Source organism: Littorina saxatilis, linkage group LG10, assembly GCF_037325665.1.
Source record: "Littorina saxatilis isolate snail1 linkage group LG10, US_GU_Lsax_2.0, whole genome shotgun sequence".
Lineage (NCBI taxonomy): Eukaryota > Metazoa > Mollusca > Gastropoda > Littorinimorpha > Littorinidae > Littorina > Littorina saxatilis.
The window spans coordinates 40,325,621-40,351,048 of NC_090254.1; the positions used below are offsets into that span (position 1 = coordinate 40,325,621).

Consider the following 25,428-nt stretch of genomic DNA (forward strand, 5'->3'; position numbering starts at 1 on the left):
TAAAATCCCTTGGAATCTCTTTCTCTCTCTCTCTCTCTCTCTCTCTCTCTCTCTCTCTCTCTTTCTCTCTACCGCAACACGGTGGCCTAGTGGTAAAGCGTCCGCCCAGTGAGCGGGAGGTCGTGGGTTTGAACCCCGGCCGGGTCATACCTAAGACTTTAAAATTGGCAATCTAGTGGCTGCTCCGCCTGGCCTCTGGCATTATGGGGTGAGTGCTAGGACTGGTTGGTCCGGTGTCAGAATAATGTGACTGGGTGAAACATGAAGCCTGTGCTGCGACTTGTTTGTGGCGCACGTCAAATGTCAAAGCAGCACCGTCCTGATATAACCCTTTGTGGTGGACTGGGCGTTAAGCAAACAAACAAACAAACAAATCTTTCTTTCTCTCTCTGTGCGCGTGGTGTGTGTGCCTGTGTGTGTGTGTTTGTGTGTGTGTGTGTGTGTGTGTGTTAAAATGAATAAGATCAAAACAGTGACAAGTTAAAAGTGCTTTCTTCAGTTGGGCTTTTTCAATACCTCAAAGCCAACTGTAAAAATAAAGGGTGAAAACAGTGACACATCTCAGAAACAAAACCAAGATTCCACAAGCAACTACGCTTTTGTTAAAAGGATTCCAAGTAAATCATAATAAATGTTATGTTTGATGAAACCCTCTCCATTAAAGAAAGAACAGAAACAAAATTAGACAATTTGTCTCTGTGGTCATAAATCAAGATCAAATTTCCGAAAACATAGATTGTAGGCAAATGTTTTGTTTCGCTGCATGTTTATTGTGGTTTGATCTTCACCACTGACTCGTTCAAAATGAGCACATACATTCCTCAGGTAGATTTGCTCTTCACAAAGATCTCTTCCTTCGATTGGTAAAATAGGTTTGCATGAGAGCCACTCGTTTTTGAACACTGCAACAGTTGTTTGGAACATGCTGGCAGCTGCAAGGATTTCAACGTCACGGTCGGACCCCCAAGAGTTAGGTCTGAGGGCACACCGCGTCATCAGTTTGCCGGCATATTCAAAATCAGGTGACGTGTTCGTTTCCGTAGGATAATTATAGCGTTGACGAAATATTTTTATCTTCCCGACGTGTTTTTCAAGCAAAAAACCCCACATAAAGTCTCTCCGACAGTGTTTAGAGTTTGGCTTATCTGTCAAAATCACGTTTGAGATATCCGTGTTTGAGTTAGCTATTTTTTCACAGAGTTTGGATTATCCGAATTAAAAATAGTCTTACAAAGAGGGGGATCTGGCGGGGAATTGGTTTTGGTTCCAGTTATCCGAGTTTTTTGCTTAAGCGTGTTTCGTTTAGGCGAGTGCGGCTGTATTTGTTATTTTCAGAGCTTGTTTGTAATCCAAATATAAACTATGTATATGTTTTTGGAATAAAAAAAAATGACGAAGAATAAGATAAAATTGTATTTGGATCGTTAAAAAAAGAAAAAATGTTATTGACAAGTTTCCGACTTTTAATGACCAAATTCATTAATTATTTTTTAAGCCACCAAGCTGAAATGCAATACCAAAGTCCAGCCTTCGTCGAATTAAGATTGCTTTGCCAAAATTTCAATTAATTTGATTGAAAAATGTGGGTGTGACAGTGCCGCCTTAACTTTTACAAAAAGCCAGATATGACGTTATCAAAGGTATTTATCGAAAGAAAAAAAAGAAAAAAGAAACGTCTGGGGATATCATTCCCAGGAACTCTCATGTCAAATTTCATAAAGATCGGTCCAGTAGTTTAGTCTGAATCGCTCTACACACACACACACAGACAGACAGACACACACACACACACACACAGACACACACAGACACACACACAGACACACACACAGACACAAACACACACACACACACACACACACACACACACACACACACACACACACACACACACACACCACGACCCTCGTCTCGATTCTCCCTCTGTTTTAAAACATTTAGTCAAAACTTGACTAAATGTAATAACGAGAAAACAAAAAGAACAAGAACGGCATCAAATACAACAACGACAACAACAAACGATCGCACATAATCAGAAATATTGATGGACAGCCACCCAGACTCTTTCGAACCAAAACGTACCCCCAAAAATCGAAAACAATTTCGTTTCTTCAATAAGATAAATACGCGTGTGTTTGGGTGCAGAATACACAATGTATTACATGTTTGGGTATTTAGCGTGTTTGTTTTTGTTATCAAATAACATGTTGCAAATTATGACAGTGTGTATGTGTGTGTGTTTAGATGAAGATAATTCTGCAGTCGAACTGAATGATAAAATACGTTTATGGTTTCCCATAAAACCATTTATGTTCTGAATTTGCTTGTGCTAACAACCCAAGGGAGACAACCACTTCACACAATCATACTATGAAACAAGCCAACACTGTGATTGCGGATGTTGTCGCTGGATCTACCCAGCGACTGCATTTTTGAGAAAACCAAGGTATTTATACATATCACCAATCAAAAATGCATACTGTTTAGCACCAAATTGTTCGGATACATAGTCATCATGTAGGCAACATGTTATTATAAAGTACCCGAAATTGTGAGAGTATCCGGTCGACTAGATGGACAATTGCCTCCCTTATTATATCACACCGGCCTTCTCACAATAAATACTAGCTGCCTTACAGTCACCTGGCAGCAGGTTAAATGCAACATTATTTACATCACAATACACCCTGGGGACCAAGTTTCCCCTCTTTTTACATCACTGGCGGTAAAACGCCACCAACCAGCGAGCAGAATTGCTTGCTGGTACCGCCATACCAGTATAGACCGACCTAAATTACAATTCTACTTTAAGACGCCCAAAGCGCCTTTACCCTTCCGACGTCCTACTGGGAGCGAGACACGAGCAGCCATTAATAACAATCGTCCTGTAAGCCACCAAATGTACCCTTACTTGACGCTTGCATCAACTGAACTGCCCGTTCCATACTGGTCAGAAATTATGCATTCTTATATATAGGAGGTGAACGCGTTCGAAGCCCATCTCCCCGCTATGCGAATCTGCGCGTCAGATGCTCCTTGCGAGGCTAAATGAGTGGCTGCCCCTATTCTGAAACTATGAGTGTTGTACCGCTCTTGTGGGTGCCCGCAGAACTGAAGAGCTGACTTCAGCTCTTTGCAAAAAGTGGACCGCGACACCGCCTCACCAGTGTCCGACAGAAAGAGAGGCCCTGCCTTTGCTCCCCGCAGCTGCAAATACTGCTGTAGCAATGCCACTGCGCAGATGTTTAGGTTATGAAAAACTTTCACCGTATGTCTGACTGCCGCCCCAGTGATGTGCTTAAATTTACGGAAGGTTATAACAATGCGATCCTTTTCCACCATAACATCGCTATATTGCAGGTTGTTGTGGGACATGGTCATTTCTCCTACTCGCAGTAGTGCGTGGAACGCCAAAGTACACATGGTGTTAAACCTGATTCTAGCGTAAAAATGTCCAAAGACAGTGAGACTGGCCGCTACTACCTTCTCTAAGGCCAAAAAAAAAATAGGTCTGTTTACGGTAACCCGACCGACCCTAGTTTTTTCGCGCGACCCTAGACTTTTTTTTGGCATTTGGGGAACAAAAAAAATATCTTGTTTTTTTGGCAAAATAACGTAAAAATATGTTTTTTGGGAAAAAAAACAAAAAAAAAAAATCCCGACCTACCGACCCTATTTTTGGGGCCTATGTTACCGTAAACAGACCTTTTTTGTTTGGCCTAAAATGGGTATGTACAGTGATTGGTAATCTCATATCTTGGTTACTGCTCAGCTTCTTGCACCCTTGTAACATTTTCCGAACAAGGGCCGAGTCGGACGGATCGGTGAAACCCATGATTTTATGCACGAACGAAATGGCTGACACGGCAGATGTTATTGAACTGGGTGCATATGTGCGATCATGCATAAAAGCAACAAAACGTGTCAAGGTAACTTGCGCAGCAGGAAATTGAAATTCTATGTCATTTACTCTGTGAAATTCCATGAAAAGTTTCCAAGTACGCATATATGCCTGGCGAGTGCCCTCTGAAATAGATGCAAACAACAGGGTCTGCGCCGTGTTATCTAGCTGAGTGCAGTTGGTAGCGAAGGGATATGGACTGCTTGTCTCTCTGCCCTGGGGCACAAATCCCTGAACCGCTCTATCTGGAACCGAGACAGAGCATCCGCGCTTGAGTTGTCGGCCCCAGGCACGTGCCTAGCTGCTACCACGATGTTATGATTTAAACACAGGAGCACAAGTTTTCTGACTAATATCATTACGAGTGGCTCCTTGGACGTTTGTTTATTAAGCACTGCAACAATCGCACTGTTATCTGTGTACAACATCAGATGTTTGTTTACCATCTGAGGACCCCAAACTTCAACAGCCAGTACAATAGGGTATAGTTCAAGCAGTGTGATGTTTTGGCCCAGCCACCAGTCACTCCATTTGCCGTTAAACCACTTAGGCCCAAACACCGCCCCATATCCCACAGTCCCAGACGCATCTGTGTACAGGTTAACCGTGGGGGAATGTACTGGTTGCTGGTCCAAAAACAGGCACCTGCCGTTGTAGTTAACTAGAAATTGCAACCACGTGTTTAGGTCTTCTTTAGTTCCCTTTGTTAGTCGTATCTTGTGATGAGGCGCTGCCACTCCTATTGTCAGATCAATGAGCCTTCGCAAGAACGGTCTGCCTGGAAGAACTACGGCACAAGTGAAATTTAGAAGGCCAACAATGGCTTGTATCTCTCTGAGCGTTGCTTTCGAACGTTTCAGAAGTACATTAATTTCTTGCGAGCAACCTTGTAGTTTCTCTAGAGGGAGTCTTACTTCTTGCGCTATGGAATCAATTTCGTATCCCACGAAAGACATGATAGTGCTAGGGGGAAAGGTTTTTTCTGGTGCCATGGGGAGACCAATATCCCTGCACATGTCCAGAAATCTTTGTAGCTGAAAACTGCCTACTTCTTTTGATACTGAAACCAACAGAAAATCATCCAGCATGTGAACTAAGTTAATGCCTAACTTAGTTTTAGCGATCCAGTCAATGGCCGTACTGAAAGACTCAAAAATCTGACAGGAGGACGAGCACCCCATTTGTACCGCCAGGTCAACATAGAAGAGACTGTTCCATGAAAATACGAACAAATGGTGATCATCTGGGTGAAGGGGCAGAATCCGACACGCCTTCTTTACATCTGTTTTTGCCATGAAGGCGCCCGCACAAAGCCCCCTCACCAATCTGATTGTATCTTCAATGGTATCGTATGAAACCCGTGTTCTTTCTGGATCGATCTGGTCATTTACTGACTTGCCCACTGGATGGGAGAGATGATGGATCATTCTAAACTCTCCTTTACTCTTCTTTTCCACTAACCCAATTGGAGAACACTGGAAATTTTTGAAAGGGGGGGCCGGAAAAGGCCCCAGAACGCGACCAGCCTGCTTTTCTTTTTGAATGTGTTTCTCAACTAATTCTGGATACTGCATGGCTGATTTTAGATTGATGGGGACTTGATTATTTACCTCCCCATGGAAACCTACTTTGAAACCTTGAAAACTTTGCGGACTGAGTGCAAGCGTTCTTTCTTGTTGCCCAGTTGTAGGTGGAAGGAAGCATTGCCTTATGGGTATTCAAACGGTGGTATGAAACTTTCGGATTGGGTACGAAACGAGAATTCCTCAACAGTTCATCACTCTTGTCAACCATTCCTTCACATAAATTATATTTGTGTTAGTCATCATCTCTCTGCGTTAATTCCCTCAGCAAATTTGTCGTTAAATATTATTTCCTCCCTGTTGGAAGCATGTGAACAACCACACATGCACCGGTCATCAGGATTAAAACAGATTCCTCCCACTTAAATAACGGCAACAGTTAACCCTTCTCAGAAGTAGAAATGCTGATGTGTTCGTAAGTTGACATGGGGCTCGTTCAGAAATGTTTTTGTTTTGTAAGCTAGGTAGTTATAGTTAGTAAGATTGTTATTTAGTTATTAAATTATTTATTTATTTATTTATTTAGTTAGTAAGTTAGTAAGTTAATTAGTAAGTAAGTTAGTTAGCTAGTTAGTTATTCATTCAGTTAGTTAGTTATTCATTCAGTTAGTTAGATAGTTAAATAGCTAGCTGGCTTGTTGGTTAGTTATGGCCAGTTAGATATACGCTTAGCTACATAGCTATTGAGATAGCTAGTTACATAGCTAGTTACATAGCTAGTTAGATAGTTCATTTGTTAGTTTGTTAGTTAGTTGGTTAGTCAGTTACTTATTAGTTAGTTAGTTGACCATGTCCATATGCTCTGACGTTGTTCCAGCGTCGCGGACGACGCTGGTATCTGCGGTCGGGAAGACTTTCCACGAATTTGCCTGCAGGGCGCCGCCATGTTTTCTGTGCTCGACTGCGAGCAGACCACAGGCACATTACACCCAAAATTCTTGTAGGCATACACAGACGCAACATAGCATATACAGACAATAACACCCACAACACTTCAACTGCATATGAAAGGAATAAAAATAAATCCGCAAATCAGTCGCGCACAATACACCAGAAAGAAAAACAAGGAGTACCAAAGCGGCGTGCAGAAACTAAACTGACTCGGAGACTGAGAAGAAACATTTATCACACGATGTGGATAGCAAACATTAAAATAAAACAGATAAGTCAAGCAAAAAATAAACACAAATATCGAAAACACAATAAACAAAGGTAAAGAAAACAAAAAGAGATGCTTGCCGACAGTCAGTGTGTGTGTGCGTGGTTTGCCGTGTGCGTCAGCGGGGTGTGTGTGTGTGTGTGTGTGTGTGTGTGTGTGCGTGCGCGTGCATGCGTGCGTAGGCTACGTTCTTGCGTGTGTGCGTTCGAATGAGAAAGAAGAGAGAGAGAGGATTGAACAATGAGGTCACGTTCTCTGTCACATGAATACATATACACACACTGAAGGCTACTTCGGACACGAACACTTGCCAACAACTGTGGTTGGACATGCTTTTGAAATGTAATATTTTTTCGACATGATTTCTGGACATACGAATCCCGCTGTGTTGCCTACTGATGTTGCGAATGATGAAGGTTTTGAGTTGACTGACCTTGAGGAGGGATTGCATCAGGCGTTTATCGTCTCAAATTATATCCTTGCTACTTTTCAGGAGTCAACTATTGCCATTCATGGTAACTTGGATAGTCAATGTTTTTATTTGTTTGATTCCCATCAAAGAAACAGAAATGGTAACCATTCTTCAAATGGCGCTGCAGTTTTGATGTCATCAAGTTAATTCCTTTGCAGAATTGATTGATTTTCTCAAAAGCCATTATCAATGTGTTTATCAATTAACACCTGTTCATTTCTGTCCAACTGCAATGCAAACTCAATGTGGAGGAAACAAGGATTCATTACAAACAAGTCATCCCTGTACATCAACAGATTTATGTACCTCAATCAATACTGCTAGTATGAGTGACAGGAATCTAAAAGAAAAAACAACCAAACGCAAATGTACTACTACTTCTACGACTCGTTTGAATGTAAAACAGAAATGTAACACTATCTGTGACAATGACGGTTCTACGACTCGTTTGAAGGACAGTATAGATCGAACCTTAACCCACAACTACGACAATTTGTGTCAGACTTTTTTGAACAGGAAAATATGCCTCTGTTCAACAGTAACCAAAACATGGAAGATGTTTTTGAAACTTTACAGAAATGTAACACTAGCCTATCTGTGACAATGTTGCTTTTGAATTGAACCCACATTTGTTGAACAGGAGAGAATGTTCCTGTTCAACAGTGCCCAAAACACTGAATCTGACGTTTTTGAATCTTTTCTGTCATCTAACTGAATCTGACGTTTTTGAATCTTTTCTGTCATCGAACCCAATTGCTCATGACTTCATCGATCTTGAACATGCCTACTTTTCAAAGAAAGACAGACAAAAGATAAAGAAAGACAGTAAGAGGAAGGAAGGAGAGGAAGAAAAGGAATAAAAAGAAGAGGGATGGGTAGGAGTTGTGCAGAAATTAAAGTTGTTGTCCGGCTTGTGGAGCATTGATTCTGGTTTGCCCAAAGCGGCCTGAACGTTCAATGAACGAGTGTACTCTGGAAAAAATGTTCCTGTTCAAATCTAGAGAATACTGTCTGTCTCCATTTAGAAGGTGGGGGGAGGTGAATACTGTGGTTAGGGAGGGTATGTATGGTTTCTTGACGTGCTTCGCGATAATTTGGACAATGTAATATGAAGTATTTTACGGTTTCGGACGGAAATCCGCAGTCACAAGATGCATCTGTAGCAACGTGTCGTCTCACTAGATCGTTATTATGATCACTTATATATATAGCCTGAGCTTACAGTGAATTGCTTGTGATATGCGATCTCCAGAATATCAATAACACGGCGGACTTAACTAGTTTTTTGACATAAAATGCTTGAGGGACTTACTAAGTTTTATGTAGTCTGGTAAAGAATTCCAGAGTTGTGTTGTAGATGGGAGAAATGAGTTTGTGTATAATTCAGTGTTAAACGATGGAACTTTCCTATCTAAAGGTCTGCGCTGGCGATATGGATTATTAGTTGATATTAATGGTGGCAATATTGCATGAAAGTAGTTTGGCACCTTACGGTGTACAATCTTGTGAAATAATATCAATTTTTGACGTTTACGCCTCTCTTAACTCATTCGCTGCGTGTCGGAACTGGAATTCCGACACCTGTGTTTAGCGTTGGCTGCGTGCCGGTACTTGAGTTCCGACGGATATCACGAATTTTTAACGGTGTAAACGGTCCTGCTGACCAAGGGAAACAACCCCTGCAATGAACTTCTATCTGTCTACAGTGGTACCATTCACTGTAAACAGTTCCTTCCCTTAAATTGTTGGCATTAATAAAAATTTTGTTGACGGTGTGCGACCCACGTGTTTTGACTTTTCCAAGATGGCGGATCGTTCTGCTGAGACGTAGTAACTTGAAAAGAGTGCTAGAACGTGTTATTCAGTACGGTTCTGATCTTGACCTCAGTGATGATGATAGTGGAGATGATATTTTAGATTCTGGTGACGATTTTGTGCCAATGGACGATCATTTGGGTGATGATTCGGGCAATGCAAGTGTCGATCATGACATTGTGTATGATGAACCCATGACGTAGAAAGTTTTTTTGTTTTGCTTCAAATTGGATATTTTGCCTGGATATGAAGACAACAAAAGGTATGTACTTTCAAATGTTTCATATATTTTCTAAAAGAGTAAGTTCCAAACTTTGCAAAAACATAAGGTATGTAAGGTTATCTTGTGTTGTTGATTTTTGGCTCACGTAAGTGTAGCCTATGCGATGATAAACTTTGTCTGTCTGTGCGTGCGTGCGTGCGTGCGTGTGTGTGTGATAGAAACTTTAACATTTCCGAGTCTATGGATAAAGCTCGCATAAGAAGATTACGTCTCGGTCAAAAGTGTTTGACGTGTGTGATAGAAACTATTTGAAGACGTCACATTATGACGTAAGAGGGTTAGACGTCACGCAAAGGAATTACTGAAAGTCTCGGTCATTCTTATTGTGAGCGGGCCGAGACTAGTTGGCAGATCCAGGGTCTGGCTTTCTTGCAGTTTCACCTATGCTTACAGTGTGTGTGTGTGTGTGTGTGTGTGTGTGTGTGTGTGTGTGTATGTGTGACGGAGTGATTGAATTTGTGTTACTGTTTGTCGATTTCTTACGTGAGCCTTGAAGGCTTCGCCTCTTGTTAATAATTTTTTTCAAAATGGCTCTAAATCGCGCGTTGGCAGGGAACACAGGGGAAATTTAGACGCGCAGTGAAATAAAGCCTGACTCGTCGTACAGTTGTTGATGGCTTGTACCGCGGACTGCTCGAACAATGGTCTTCATCTTCAAAGCTTCATCTTTGGCGGGAAGTGATGTCTGAAGAGGTTGATTTTGTGTGTTAGTGTTAGTGTGTGTGTGTGTGTGTGTGTGTGTGTGTGTGTGTGTGTGTGTGTGAGAGAGAGAGAGAGAGAGAGAGAGAGAGAGAGAGAGAGAGAGAGAGAGAGAGAGAGAGTTTTGTGCAATAACGCATCCTTTGAACACTGCTATGACAAATGACCAAAATATCTTTTTTCTAGCTAAGGACCCGCTCCTGCCAAGGTACCTAGTACCTAGTACCTAGTAAACGCCCACCCCCCACTTTTGGGCAAAACTGGTACATAGGGTGGGTGGGTGTATACAGGGTAGTTAACGGTAATATCATGTTAACCATCAATTTAAAAAAAAAACTCATTCTCGCCTAAAATTAATTTTTTAAATCAATTTTGATATTACAACGTACTCTTTTGCACACGAAGAAAATAAACAAAAACAAACAAAATTAATGACAAAGAGTAAAAAAAAATAAAAAAAATAAGGCCTGATGGCGATTTGAACTCGACTCAATCGCGCATCAGGCGAATTCGATAACCGTTCGGCTACGGAATCAGACACCAAATTCTCGCCACTGTAATGCATTAAACAAGACGCAAGCACGCTTTCGCAACACGCCGTTATGATCGAGCATCGGTTGAAATCTTTCGCGAGCAGAAGCTCGTATTTGACCGCAAGGCATCGGTGCTTAAATGACACCAATGTGTGTCCATGAGGGACATAAATCCACGAACAATATTTGAACAAGATTTATTCGAACTTGACGGTTTTAATCGACAGTGTTGGTGAAGTTACTGATTGGTAGCGACTTTACAGGAGGGGGAGGGGTCCTCTAACTTTACAGCTCGGAGACAACCCGGTAAGGACTTACCGGTGTTTCATAAATAACACTTAGCAGTTGGCGGACTTATTGAGTTTTACAGATGCAGCTTTTTCAAGAATAAATCTTGTTCAAATATTGTTTGTAGAGAGGAGCAAGCATGAGGAATCTCCTATCCTAAAAATAACCAATTCTGGTAGCTGCCGACCTTCCGCCAGACACAAATTAATACCGGGGGAAAATAAATAATTACTGGGCAGTAAAAATAAATACCGGGCGGTAGTTAAACGACAGTTTGACTTTACAGGACACAATGTTGCAGCGATTTCAAGAATACGAGCCCTGGCCAGTGAATGTGGATGAAAAGCAGTGCTATCCAAGTCCAGCTATGATCGATGGGGAAACTACAGCAACAGCCGCAGAGGATCACGGGACAAAAAGAACTATTTCCCAGTATTGTAGAGCATTACAACTTGTTGCTATTGTACATTTTTGTCAATGTTTTAAAGGCCCGCTACGCCTCACAGGGCCGGACTAGGCTAAGAGGAGGGGTGGGGGGGTGGGGTTGCCAGTGGTGGTCCAGGGGGATGTTCCCCTTGGCGGGGTCAAGGGGCAGAGCCCCTATATTGTGGGGGTCAGGGGGCGAAGCCCCCTGAAGCTGATGTGTAGGTCATATTCTGAGATAGGAAAATGGTCGCTCCTTGCATGAAACGGCATAAAATAAACAATCATGAAATATGTTTTAAATAAGTGAGGTACATGTTTAGGCTAGGGGGGGGGAGGGGGGTTGCGCAACCCCCATAACCCCCCCCCCCCCCCCCCCCCCCACGGTAGTCCGGCCCTGCCTCATTTAAAAAGTTGTCCTATCGTTTTGAACTGAGCGCTGTCATTGTCCCATAAGAACTCCATTCCTTTGGACGGTGCAATATTCTATATTTTTCTCTCAAGATACACATTTTTAAAAAGAGACCGAGCGCTGAACTGAAGTTGTGCAGTGCGGATCTTGCGTTTTTGGGAATTCCAAACCGTTTGTGATATGAGCTGTTTGGGTACACCTGTCTGCAGCACATTCAAGTTAGGAGTACGGGAGACAACTCCAACTGACCATAAGTCTTGCGTCTGCTTTTGTTTTCAGTTCAAGACATTTTGACGAAGCGCATTGAATTATGCCACCGAAATAAAACTAAGGCCTGTCCACTTACAAAAACTGCTGGGTCAAAGTTCAGTAAATCTTACATTTTCTTAAAGGTACTGAACTTGTCAAATCCAGGTGCACAGAGCCCCTGGGGCTTTTAGTCATACCTCAGGCAGCTATCCGTTAGAAGAACTACCAAGTTTCATTGACTTGCACCCAAAGAGTCAAGAACTGCGATTTTTTTTACGAATTAATTTCGTACTCAGACCCGGCTGGTCTTGACCTATTTTTGGATCTAAATTTAGATCAGGTAGATCACCACATCATGCGCAAAAAGACACGTCACTAGCAAACTATGTCAGACGTCATCATGAGTTTGTGTAAAACAAAATGGAGGCCGGAATCACTCATTTGAATCGAACTCAGACCAAACACCACGTAATAACTAGGTTAATTTATGCACTCGCGTGAACAAGAAACTGTCGAGCTTCACAGATGTCGTCGTTGGGTAGTTTTGGGTTTGTTTTACTACCATAGGAGGATTTTTGAACTGTAAATGCACTCAGCTGCAACAAAAACGCAAAACGAAGGCTGTGAGCTGCACTGTGCCTTTAAGGAAATGTGCGGCAGTAAAATTGAATTCGGAAAATACATGGAATAACCTGGTTTTCTGCATAAAAATAAATAAAACAATTGTGAATACTTCTTCTGCGTTCGTGGGCTGAAACTCCCATGTACACTCATGTTTTTGCACGAGTGGATTTTTACGTGTATGATCCTTTTTACCCCGCCATTTAGGCAGCCATACGCCGCTTTCGGAGAATTGTGAATACTGATCGACGTAGAGTGCCGTTGGAAACAGTCGTTACATTGGATTTCTAGGAAACTGTTTAACAGCGACATCATACATCAGAAATTCCTAATATTTGGCACAAAGATACACATGTATCAATCTACAATCATATAGAACGATTTTTGACAACAGACTACAGTTGAATTTTGATATCTTTTGTCATGAGGATGAACGAATTTCTTACTGCATATTCATTACAATAATTAATTTAAATTCAACTGTAGTTTTTAACAAAAAACACGTTCTTTATGATTGTAGATATAATACATGTGTATCCTTAAATATTATGAATTTCTGATGTATGATGTTGCTGTAAAACTGTTTTCTAGAAATCCCATATGGCGCTGTTAATGCTAGATTCCATAGCAACAGCAGTCTATATCCATCCACAATGTTTTCATCTCATTTTAATAAGTCACTTCAAGAATTAACCAGAAAACCAAGTTATTCCTTGACTATTCTTCAAGTTTAAAGGCACAATGCAGCTCACAGCCTTAGTTTTGCGTTTTTGTTGCAGCCGAGTGCATTTACATTTCAAAAATCCTCCTATGGTAGTAAAACAAACCCAAAACTACCCAACGACGACATCTGTGAAGCTCGACAGTTTCTTGTTCACGCGAGTGCATAAATTAACCTAGTTATTACGTGGTGTTTGGTCTGAGTTCGATTCAAATGAGTGATTCCGGCCTCCATTTTGTTTTACACAAACTCATGATGATGTCTGACATAGTTTGCAGTGACGTGTCTTTTTGTGCATGATGTGGTGATCTACCTGATCTAAATTTAGATCCAAAAATAGGTCAAGACCAGCCGGGACAGAGTCCGAAATTAATTCGTAAAAAAATCGCAGTTCTTGACTCTTTGGGTGCAAGTCAATGAAACTTGGTAGTTCTTCTAACGGATAGCTGCCTGAGGTATGACTAAAAGCCCCAGGGGATCCGTGCACCTGGATTTGACAAGTTCAGTACCTTTAAGTTTGGTAATTTTACTGCCGCACATTGCCTTAAGTCATAAATAAAGGGTTCCAGTAACATACCATTCTTCTTTATTGATTATGAACTTTGGAAGGTTAGATTTTATAATCAATTTTTGTTAAATATTTCCTTGATGTGTTGTAATAAGATCAACCGTCTGCTTGGACATATATACTAAAGATCCACTACCTGGCTGCTGTCTGCGGAAAATCGATTAATTCATAGACAAATATGCCTTACAGGGAAGCATCTAGCCAGTTGACTGTACGTGTGTTTGTGTAGAGGTGTTCTTATTGCATGTTCAAGCCAGGACAGATGGTGACCTGAAACATTTACACATTACACATGTATGCAGGACTGCTACTTTAAGCTTAGGTGCAAGTGTGATGATATAATTATTTGTTTGACTGATTATGGGCATTAAAATAAAACTGCAAAAAGAATACTTACACTTGAGATCTGATTTTGTGTGTGTCTGTGTGTGTGTGCGCGCATGAGGGTGTGTGTGGGCCATTTGACATACTTGCAGAAGAAACCAACAGAGGTAACTGATAAACTGCATTTATTAACACAAAGAGGTAAACAAAGTGAGTTCACACATTTCACAAAAGTAAGAAAAGGCAGTCTCACATGTGTGATAGTCTAGGAATACCAATGCATTCACAATATTTAGTACTCGCATGAATGGCCCAAAAAAACTATAGGCTGAGAATGCAAGTTCTAATTTGGCACATTTGTACATGTAGCTGCATCCACTAGACATATATCCATCTTACAATAAAAAAAACTAGTGGTTAGGACATGGGCCTGAAAATCTCAAGGTCCTAGGTTCGAATCTCTGCAGAGGCATTTACTTTTTCCCCTTAGTTAAAATAAAAATGCTCAATCGAGAGAGAGCAACCGTAAAGTTACCAGCGTAAAAGTAAAGTGTTGAATGCAGCTGTAAAGGTCATGCCAGCAGTGTGGGTCAGTTCTGGTAGCTCTGTCAGCACAGAATGGACTGAATCTGATCATCATCCTCAGGCACCACTCTGCAAGCTGCCTGCACGTCATATCTCGGCACCTCACTTCCTGGAAAATAAAGAAAATGTATTACTGAGCACATTCAGACTTTGCTGTGTGCTAATGGGGATATGTTTTTGGTATTGAGAAGGTGGTGGGGGTGCCGGAAGGTAGGTAGGAAGTAATACATGTACTTGTTCTTCACACAATCAGTGGGATGGAGAATGGTGTGGGTGATACTGACAGTGACAACTATTAACTAAACTGTAAACATTGTTCTGTAATATTACAGGTGCCATCATTCCTTCCTGTGAAAACCATTTATTTATATACTTTCATCATTAAAATTAAAAAGAATCTTTCATCATTAAAATTAAAAAGACTTCCTCACAAGAACCTTTCTAACAACATGATATCTTGTTATGCTGCTGATGTGAGCGGTTTTTCTGGAATGTGATGGAAATTTACTATTTTTTTAATTGACAGCATGAGCCCTCATCCCACACACATTCCCTATTTAGCGTTGACACCTTACAGTTTTGTTGAGAAATGTGATGTGAAGTCATTCAGAAAATTCTAACACTGCGCAGGGGCAGTCAGGGTGTTGATACGTTTTACTATATAAGTATATTATATAACTCTTATTCCATGTAAAAAAAATTAAATTTTTTTTTTAAAAAACTGGCCAGATCTGTGATTGTGAGCCAAGGAAAGGACTGACTGTATTTAAAATAATTCCAGTAATGAGTAAATCTTTCATTCTAGCTATTTCATGTTTTACTTTCTTGCATCACAATAGTTCAAATCAATGTTCATACAAACAGCATAATGCACTTTATGAGTATAGGGTTGCAACAAACTTTAAGATGGGAAGGAGAGAGAAAATAAAGATATTTGTACCATTATGTATACAAAGTACATCATACCAATTAGTGAATTACCATGCACAGTATTACTATGCATCTTCAAATGTATGAATAATTTCATCTACAAAGTACTTGTAAATGTAATACAATTTACAAAGAACAAAAGACTGCTGAATGATCTACATCAGTACATGCATGTTTATAGCTACAGACTACCATCACCAATACCTTATAAATGTGTAACTTACTCTTCAGGGGTAGTCTGTAATGTAAAGCACCATGCCAAGTCATCCTGATACCTCTCCAGTACAAGTATCCATGTTTAAAGGTAAACTGTTGGAACTGAAAGACAGGAGCTGTATGAATGATGCACATCACCTCTGGTTTCTCGGGAGGCCTGAAAAAAACCATAACAATATTAACATTACTATTAACATGTCTTGAAAATGAAATAAGTACTATTTCAACTTCACTATCAGAGCCAAATCACTCACTAATTCAGTAATTGTTTTGTTTATTCTTTTACAACCATAGTTCATACACTGATACAGCAACATTTGATTCTGTGCATATAGATTAAAGATCAAGCATTTTCTAAACTTGAGTAAAAAAAATAAGAACACAACAAGCACACACTCTGTGACTCACAGTCACACCCAGTTACTCAGTAACACACACATGACATACACAACAGATGAATCTTGCTCAGTTCTACAAAGGCCACGTTTGCAATGGTCATGTCTTGGATTTTAAAAACAATAACTTACCTGCTGGTTGATCCAAACCGATGATTGACAATCAGTGAGAGGAAAATGTCCGAGGCTGAGGATACTGCCTGTGGTGGGAGGGCGTTCCATTCGTCAATGGTGCGAGGAAAGAAAGACTGCTGTCTGTATCTGTGTATGATGTTCTGCAGGCTGGGAGTTTATGAGCCTCAGCATGGATTGAGCGAGTGCTGAGTGCATTCTTTTCGCTCTATCCTATTAATTCACACATTGACCCTGCAGCAGTGACGATCATTATTTCTAGATTGCAATCGGCAAAGTTCGTAGCTCGGATTGCACTCATTCCAGCGCTACCGTGTACTGGGTCAGCGAGACACGAACGACAACTCAAATCGATAAGCATCCGAACACATCGGAACTTCCGCTTACGTTCGTAGCTACTCGGAAATAGCCTTCGGGATTGAAAGCCCGCAACTGACGTGTGAAAAAAAATTTCGCGACCCGGCCGGGGTTCGAACCCACGACCTCCCGATCACGGGGCGGACGCCTTACCACTACCAACCGTGCCGGTATTTGGTATACGTGCATTTTAGCTTGTGCATGATCAGGCAAACACATTGCCACGTTTGTTGGGCAAATATTGTCTGACTTCTGTGCTGTTTCAAACACACATTTCCAAATTCGGGAATGGCCTCAATAGCACGAGGTTTGGCATTCAGCGGTAGCCACACTCACCTGATTTACATCCACCAGACATTTACCTTTGGAATATCTGAACGTCCGAGTGTACAAAAACACCCCGCCTCTACCCTGATTATCGCTGACCCGAAGATAACGGTTACAGTTATGTTCAGGCCAATCCCTTTACAAAAATAGGTTCGTGCAATTGACAATTTCGAAAGGGTTATTAGTAACATCTTTTGTTGAGGGATGGAGTATGGAGAAAGAGGGGGTGGGTGTTTGCGGGGGTAGGCAGTGTTGGAGATCTTCAAGCTTAACCTCTAATTTTTGTAGATCAGCCAATGAGGGAAGGTTTGTAACAGTATGAGTTTAACCTTCACCAGATCACGTGGCGGACAACTCAGCCCGGATGATGTGGGTCGTGTACGACCCATACTTTCCAAAGAAGGAATCAACGTTAAAAGCATGGGTCGTACACGACCCACTTCATCCGAATAAGGATAAACGTGTTGACCCACATCATCCGGACTGTGTAGTTCAAATAACGTCAAAGTTTTCATTGTTTGTTTCCGAAGATAATCTTTTAAAAGTTCGGCAATGGGATATTCGTATGGTGATTGGAGATTACACTTAGTCTCAATTAAAAACTACAAATAGTTATCAGAGATATAGACGGTTTTGTGAGGCTCTGGGTCGTCCACGACCCACGAAGCACAGTGAAGGTTAAGGCTTTATACTGATGATCTTAAAACTGTTTGGTGGAAATGTTAAACCTTCTTTTATCGATCCATGTTATCTTGCAACAGTTTGTAGATTTAACTATAAAAAATGTCAATACTGGTTTGAAAACGCACTCCATTTTTATGGAAACAGTTGGGGTGACCATTTTGGCCGGTCTTTCACACAGTGTAAAACCATCCCTCCACTTGGACACAGACCAGAAATCAGTAACCTGGCTGCTTGCTGTGATGATTTGGCTTTCACAACAATTGTTCATCACAATCGACGCATCGTGTTTAAACCAACACGTGTGCCTAATCCAAGCCGGTTCAACATCAAGTTACAAGGATTACAGAAAGCACGAATTAATCTATTTCGTGCAAATCTTAACATCAATGCTAACCCGACCGCACGTGGTGGAGGGCATACACTTTTGAATGAGAGTGTGTTAATACCTTCCAAACGCTTATTGATGAAGGCGTGTTGATCCCTTCCATAAGCTTATAGAAGAAGGTGGGTTAATCCCTTCACTTAAATTGTCGTTAAATAGGATCTCCTCCCTGTTGGAAGCATGTTAACAACCACACATGCACCAGTCATCAGGGTTAAAGCAAAATCCCTAGCCAGCTTATCTGAATACCTATACCTATGACGTGTTTTGCTTTTAGGTTGGCAGACTTGGGGTAGCTATTACTGTTGATGTTTTTGTAAGTGTGTATTTATTTATTGTTAGGGGGTGGGGGGGGGGCATCCCGTGGGTCTTGAGGAACAGAAGCTAAAGTCTGACTCCATTTACCTAGAGGATAGAAACAGAAGTCCGTATACAGCGCAGGCTTTGCGGGTGCGTCAGTGTTGGCGTGTGTAGTGAGGGATAACGTTGTATTAAAACAAAGATTCTTTCGTATTTCCATACGGTCCGGTTAAGCCTAATAGGTGGAGGGGACACAGCAAACCAGCAGCCTGTACTTTCGTAAGTTCACAAACCTCAGGTATTACAGGTTTAACATTTATGAACAACGATGACGGTCCCTGAAAACCTAATACTTTGAGAAGGCATCAGCCATCAACAACCTATACTTTCATAAGTTCACGAACCTCATGTCTTTGGGGTTTAACGTTAATGTACAACGGTCACGGTCCCTGTTAGCCTAATACTTCGAGAGGACATTAGGCATCAGCAACCAATTCCTTCTTAAGTTCACGAACCTCATGTCCTTGGGATTTAACAATTATGTACAACTATTACCACCACCCCCACCCCCCCCCCCCCCCCCCCCCCCCCCCACTCCTCTGCATCTGATGGTTCCCAACAAAAGTACACACCTAAAACGTCCTTTTTGAATTTAAGTAAGAAACTGCTTTTTTTTCGAAAAGGCTTCAATGGACGTAGAGATGCTGGTCGCTGCTGTCCACAATTTTTTTATTCATCTGCAGGGACTCACATGCAAAAAATCAAACCAATCTGTCGAGTAGTTTTCCATGAATCGCTGTGCACACACACACCCACCCACCCACCCCCCCCCCACCCCACACCCCCACCCCCCCCCCCCAAACACACACACACACACACACACACACACACACATCGCCCTCATTTCGTCTCCAGGTCTACGTTAACACATTTCTTCAAAACTTGACCAAATGTAAAAAGGAAAACAAAGAAGAGCATATATACGATCGACGTTGAAAGGTCTGGCATGATTCAATGCGTTGTGGAGACAATAACACAACATTTAACAATGTACTGCATAGTTATCTGATCAACTAAGGGAAGTAATTAGCGCCAAAAGTTATTACGACATGCACAATGGTGTAAGAGAGAGCTGTGTGGCACCGGGGACTTCTTCTTCTTCTTCCGCGTTCGTGGGCTGAAACTCCCACGTACACTCGTGTTTTTTGCACGAGTGGAATTTTACGTGTATGACCGTTTTTTTACCCCGCCATTTAGGCAGCCATACGCCGTTTTCGGAGGAAGCATGCTGGGTATTTTCGTGTTTCTATAACCCACCGAACTCTGACATGGATTACAGGATCTTTTTCGTTGCTTACTTGGCCTTGTGCTTGCGTGTACACACGGGTGTGTTCGGACACCGAGGAGAGTCTGCACACAAAGTTGACTCTGAGAAATAAATCTCTCGCCGAACGTGGGGACGAACTCACGCTGACAGCGGCCAACTGGATACAAATCCAGCGCGCTACCGACTGAGCTACATCCCCGCCCCAAGCGGGGACAATTACTAGGAATTAAGAAAACGAACAAGTGAAGTTCATCACCACACATAGCTTCTCTGGAGATTGAGTTCTTAATATTGCTTACATAGAGAACATTACATGGCTTGCTGTGTCCTACCAGATTTACACGAGTTGCTTTTTTTATATTTAGTCAAGTTTTGACTAAATGTTTTAAAAAAATTCTACAGTCTTAATTGAACATTCGAAGGATATTGATATAATCTTTAAATGGCAGTCGTCAGACTTTCCCAGGCTTTAACGATCAAGGTATATCCCTTTGAATGGGTTTTCATGAGCCTTTGTGGCTGATATATAAGAGAGAGCTCCCCCAGTAAAGACTTCAGAAAAGAAGTCAACCGCTATAGTCAACGAAAAGTCAACCACTACAACCAACGACAAGTCGACCACTACAGCCTATGAAAGAAGGTATCCTCACTGTTTGGTAAGTATTTTACAATTGTAAGACTAGTCTTTTTCTTGTGATCTAAATCAAATGAACTAAATGTTTTGACACCGATATAGGTGAGTTCTTTTTTTATAGGGGGAATCGAGATGAGGGTCGTGGTGTATGTATGTTTTTTTTTGATTTTTTTTATTCTCTTTATTTATATAGCGCCTTATCCGAAGTTCAAAGCGCTTTATGCCGTGTGAGATGGAATTTTTTACACAATATATCACGCATTCACATCGACCAGCAAACCTCAAGCCTGTTAGGCGAATGTTCACCTTTCGCGGCCTTTATTCCAAGTCACACGGGTATTTGATGGACATTTTTATCTATGCCTATACAATTTTGCCAGGAAAGACCCTTTTGTCAATCGTGGGATCTTTAACGTGCACACCCCAATATAGTGTACACGAAGGGACCTCGGTTTTTCGTCTCATCCGAAAGACTAGCACTTGAACCCACCATCTAGGTTAGGAAAGGGGGGAGAAAATAGCGGCCCGACCCAGGGTCGAACACGCAACCTCTCGATTCCGAGCGCAAGTGCGTTACCACTCGGCCACCCAGTCCTCTCGTTTGTATGTATGTATGTATGTATGTATGTGTGTGTGTGTGTGTGTGTGTGTGTGTGTGTGTGTGTGTGTGTGTGTGTGTGTGTGTGTGTGTGTGTGTGTGTGTGAGTGAGTGTGTGTGTGTATATATATGTGTGTGTGTGTGTGTACAGCGATTCCGAGAAAACTACGGGACCGATCTTCATGAAACGTTACATGAGAGTTCCTGAGTATAATATCCCCACATTTGTTTTCATTTTTTTTGATAAATGTATTTGATGACGTCATATCCGGCTTTTTGTGAAAGTTGAGGCAGCACTGTCACGCTCTCATGTTTTAACCAAACTGGTTGACATTTTGGTCAAGTAATCTTCGACAGAGCCCGGACTTTGGTATTGCATTTCACTGACTTGAAGGGGAGTTTATTCATTAAAGTTGTCTTTAAAATCGATGTTTCTCAAACAGATTTTAAATTGATTGCATTATATTCCTCATCTTCTCTCGAATTCAAAAATATATAGATAAGTCATGTTAACCTAAACATATGCACAGAATGAAAGGAAATAGGTTCAGTAAGTACTACGGACGCGTGCTTCGTGGCGGCGAGCGTGACCCGTCCTGGTCTTCGGTATGGTTAGCCGAGGCTATCTGAATGTAGTCTCGGCGAAGATTGGTTTGTGGTGTTGATCTTGACTTAATGTCTTTACATCGCTTCACGCGACTTGTTCTATTGAATTTTAGTTTTTAACTCCAGACAAAAAGTTGAATTGGGATGATGTATGTGTTCTGCGCGAACTTAGAATCCGGTTTCATTCTAGAATGGACCGGGTCCAGGTTGGAATTCTAACCCTGCGCAAGTACAGGGGTGCCATTCTAGAATGAAACCCTTGAATAAAGGGGGCCGTAATGTTTGTAGGTAAGACAGAGTTGTCTTCCCTTGAATTATCTCCACCTGCACCTTCCCTTTGATAAAATGGGGCTGATTTGTCTACCCCTGAAAAAATTCTTTGGCGATCTTGCGATGTCATGTCATGTCAAGAAAGTTGACACTCCTGAGTACGCAATAAACAAAGGCAGACCATAGCAAGGGGGACTACCAGGGCGGTATTGTTTGCAGGGCAGTTGTTTTTGTGATGAGAGCCGGTTGCGGCCGCTTGCAATGTCAGCGGTATCTCCTGCCTCTCGGAAATGTCCGGTTTTTTGACAATTTTTTTGACAGACAGACAGACAGACGGTCAGACCGACTAACCGACAGACAGACCAACAGAAGGACAGAGTGAGTTATAGAGCTGTTGTCACAGGTTTAAAAAAAAGTTGACATTATATCTTCACAATTCAGAAGACCAACTTCATGTATATGAATAAGATTAAAAGTTACAAGCGAGATCGGCAAAACACTGTCAGTCCGGAAATTTCCGTTCGTAGCGATCAGTGCTGGGTGTCTCTCAAAATCGTAATCACTTTCAGAACATCACAATCCCAATTCACGATGTCTTTGAGTAAAGTGTAAAAAACCCGAAAAAAACCCCAACCAAACACACAAAAAACAAAAACAAACAGAAAATCCACATTTGTGGCTTTGGCTGTGTGATAGTCTAACTGAAATGACTATTCCAACTTGGACCCAAATTCCAACCTTGCGCACGGCCGATTCTAGAATGGACCAGCAACAAGGGTTTCATTCTAGAATGGCACCCCTGTACTTGCGCAGGGTTAGAATTCCAACCTGGACCCGGTCCATTCTAGAATGAAACCGGATTCTAAGTTCGCGCAGAACATATGCATTGTAACAAAATACAATTTCAATATATTTACTGTCACATGAACTAAATGTTAAATATTACAAAGATGTACGTGACATCTTTGTTCTTTTTTGTTGGATAAAACAGACGGGCGCAGTGGCGTGGTGGTAAGACGTCGGCCTACTAATCGGGAGGTCGTGAGTTCGAATCCCGGCCGCTGCCGCCTGGTGGGTTAAGAGTGGAGATTTTTCCGATCTCCCAGGTCAACTTATGTGCAGACCTGCTAGTGACTTAACCCCCTTCGTGTGTACACGCAAGCACAAGACCAAATACGCACGGATAAAATCCTGTGTTATGTTGGATTTATAACTATATGATGCAGAGTTGATGTTTAACATGAACATTTAGTTATATGGTTTAAACAAAATGTTATTCAATTTTAATCATGACAAGAACAATGCATGGATGATTACATACTCAAGCATATAATGCTTATTTTAAGCAATCATAGTAATGACAAAACAAAGGTTAGCATGATGGCGGAATAAGTACATTAGCTCCTTTCAGGAAACGAAAAACAAAACAAAAGACAAAACAGATACACAAACAAGCAGAAAATGGGAAGGGGTTGGTGATACAGGAGGTGGGGAAAGGGCAGCTAGCTAGTAGCTAGCTTAAGGGAAAAAGAAGAAGAAGAAGAAGACTTGGAGCGCCAATATTTGAGGGGATTTTTTCAATTGTAATAAGTGCACATAAGACACTCGCACAAAGTTAATGCGTATTGTGATCAGAGGAAAAGTCACTACATTGCGCATAAATCGAGACATAATTGATAAGTCGGAAAACAACAAAAGAACATGAGAGAGGTTATGGGGAAAAATTTGTCAGGCAGCATGTCGCATGACAGTGTCTAATAAATGTAATGAGTGAAGTATAGAGGCTCATTTACGGAACCTGCCCGTCTGTCTAATATAGTCCTGTACAGTTATGAATATGGTCTGGTTGACATTTCGTGAATATTGCGGGATGCCTTTCAATACTATTTCGATATACTTATAATCATTTGTCAAATTATCAATGGACAATAATCTTATATATCTATACAAGGGACAATGCAATAAGTAATGTTCAGCAGTCTCGCTGGGATAACCACACTCGCATTGAGAGCAATCCTTAAGGTGCCGCTTACATAAATCAAAATTCAAATCACTCATACCAATACGCAATCTGCAATGATGTACTTGATGTACATTTAGTTATATGCAAATGATACAAACATTTGAGGAGAATGCCAAAGCACTAAATATATTCGGTTTATATGTTGTCCGAATATTGTGATCAGTGGAGTTTGCGTGTAAACGCCAAAAAAACGAAATAGTTTGGGTTTTTTAAAAAGCAAAATACGAAAATTGTCATTATTTAAATATAAAGAGAAAACAATTTGGGTCGTGTTGGTTTTTAATTTTGAGGTTTAATGTTTAATTATAATAATAAGTTTAATAAAGCACAGAAGTTATTATATGATACGACCTCTTGATCAATGTTTAGTCTGTAAAAGATCTGTAGAACATTGTCGCTGTCTTTATTATATTCAAGTTGAATTATTTGATTGTATATTTGCACTAATGTTATTATATGATTGAGAAGTATTAGGCCCAAATTTGGTTAATTTAGCAACACAATTGCAGCTTCGTTTGTATAAGGCCTCCCAAAACCAAATGTTGGTTTAGAGTAACGTGGCAAAAAAAAAGGAAAAAAAGAAGGGTCGGTATAGGTCGGGTATTGTATTTTGATTTGTTTATTTTATTTTATAATTAAGTCAAAGCCTCTATTGCAACTGTCCTGTGTGATGTCGAGTGCAAAGGAGGTTTCTGCCCTCAGTCTCGGTATAGTTCGCAAAATGTGCCAACAGTTGTTTTTTTGTTTTTGTTTTTTTGAGAAATGAAAATAAGTTTAAGGGTCGGCGAGAAAAAATAACGTCGGCCGGGTTACTATGAACCAACACATTTTTGTGTGTGTGGCCTAAGATTGTTTTGAAATTGAGAAAATCAGTTTTTGGTTTAAGTTGGTGGATTGTTATGATAGTAATACGTTTCAAATGTATGTAAATAACATAATTATATAAAGTATCCTATTTAAAATCATGTTACAACAACTTTAATGCTCTTGGTCTTAGTTGTTTTGAGCATAACCAGTTTAATTTACGATGTTCCGAAAAATAGTTTAAATCGAAAAAGTTAAAATGCCTAAAAGATCAATATATTTACAGTCGTGGTTATCGGAGTTAAGTGTAAACGATATTTTCTAATTATAGATTGTTTAAAGATACATTTACATTTGAACATTGTGGGTTCGACCCCCGGCCGGGTCATACCTAAGACTTTAAAATTGGCAATCTAGTGGCTGCTCCGCCTGGCGTCTGGCATTATGGGGTTTGTGCTAGGACTGGTTGCTCCGGTGTCAGAATAATGTGACTGGGTGAGACATGAAGCCTGTGCTGCGACTTCTGTCTTGTGTGTGGCGCACGTTAAATGTCAAAGCAACACCGCCCTGACATGGCCCTTCGTGGTCGGCTGGGCGTTAAGCAAACAAACAAACAAATTTGAACATTATTTCAACATTTTACCCCATGACCTAGCACTTTCTTTTTATGTTTGAGAACATTAAATCATAAATTGCCAATTCAGAAAGGCAGAATATTAAATAAATCACATAACCAAAGAATATGTGTTATATGCCAGTCTAAAGAACTCGCAGATGCATTTCAGTACATTATTGTTTTGTGTAATA

General features: G+C 41.0%; 2 long non-coding RNA genes and 1 pseudogene across 2 annotated transcripts in view; 1 reads left to right on the plus strand and 2 right to left on the minus strand.

The window, feature by feature from the left end:
• Positions 1-2,300: 2,300 nt before the first annotated feature.
• Positions 2,301-3,993, minus strand: LOC138979251 (uncharacterized; annotated as a pseudogene).
• A 9,454-nt stretch (positions 3,994-13,447) lies between these two features.
• Positions 13,448-16,756, minus strand: LOC138978814 (uncharacterized). The gene is made up of 4 exons (XR_011459815.1): positions 16,310-16,756; positions 15,791-15,939; positions 13,864-14,745; positions 13,448-13,831 (listed from the first exon to the last, which is right to left on the minus strand). It is a non-coding gene; the product is annotated as an uncharacterized lncRNA (long non-coding RNA).
• Positions 16,757-20,186: 3,430 nt separating this feature from the next.
• The window catches only part of LOC138978815 (uncharacterized), a 14,825-nt gene continuing 9,583 nt past the window's right edge, over positions 20,187-25,428 (plus strand). The window contains exon 1 of the long non-coding RNA XR_011459816.1: positions 20,187-20,342. This is a non-coding gene — a long non-coding RNA (uncharacterized lncRNA). The remainder of the gene's footprint in view (positions 20,343-25,428) is intronic.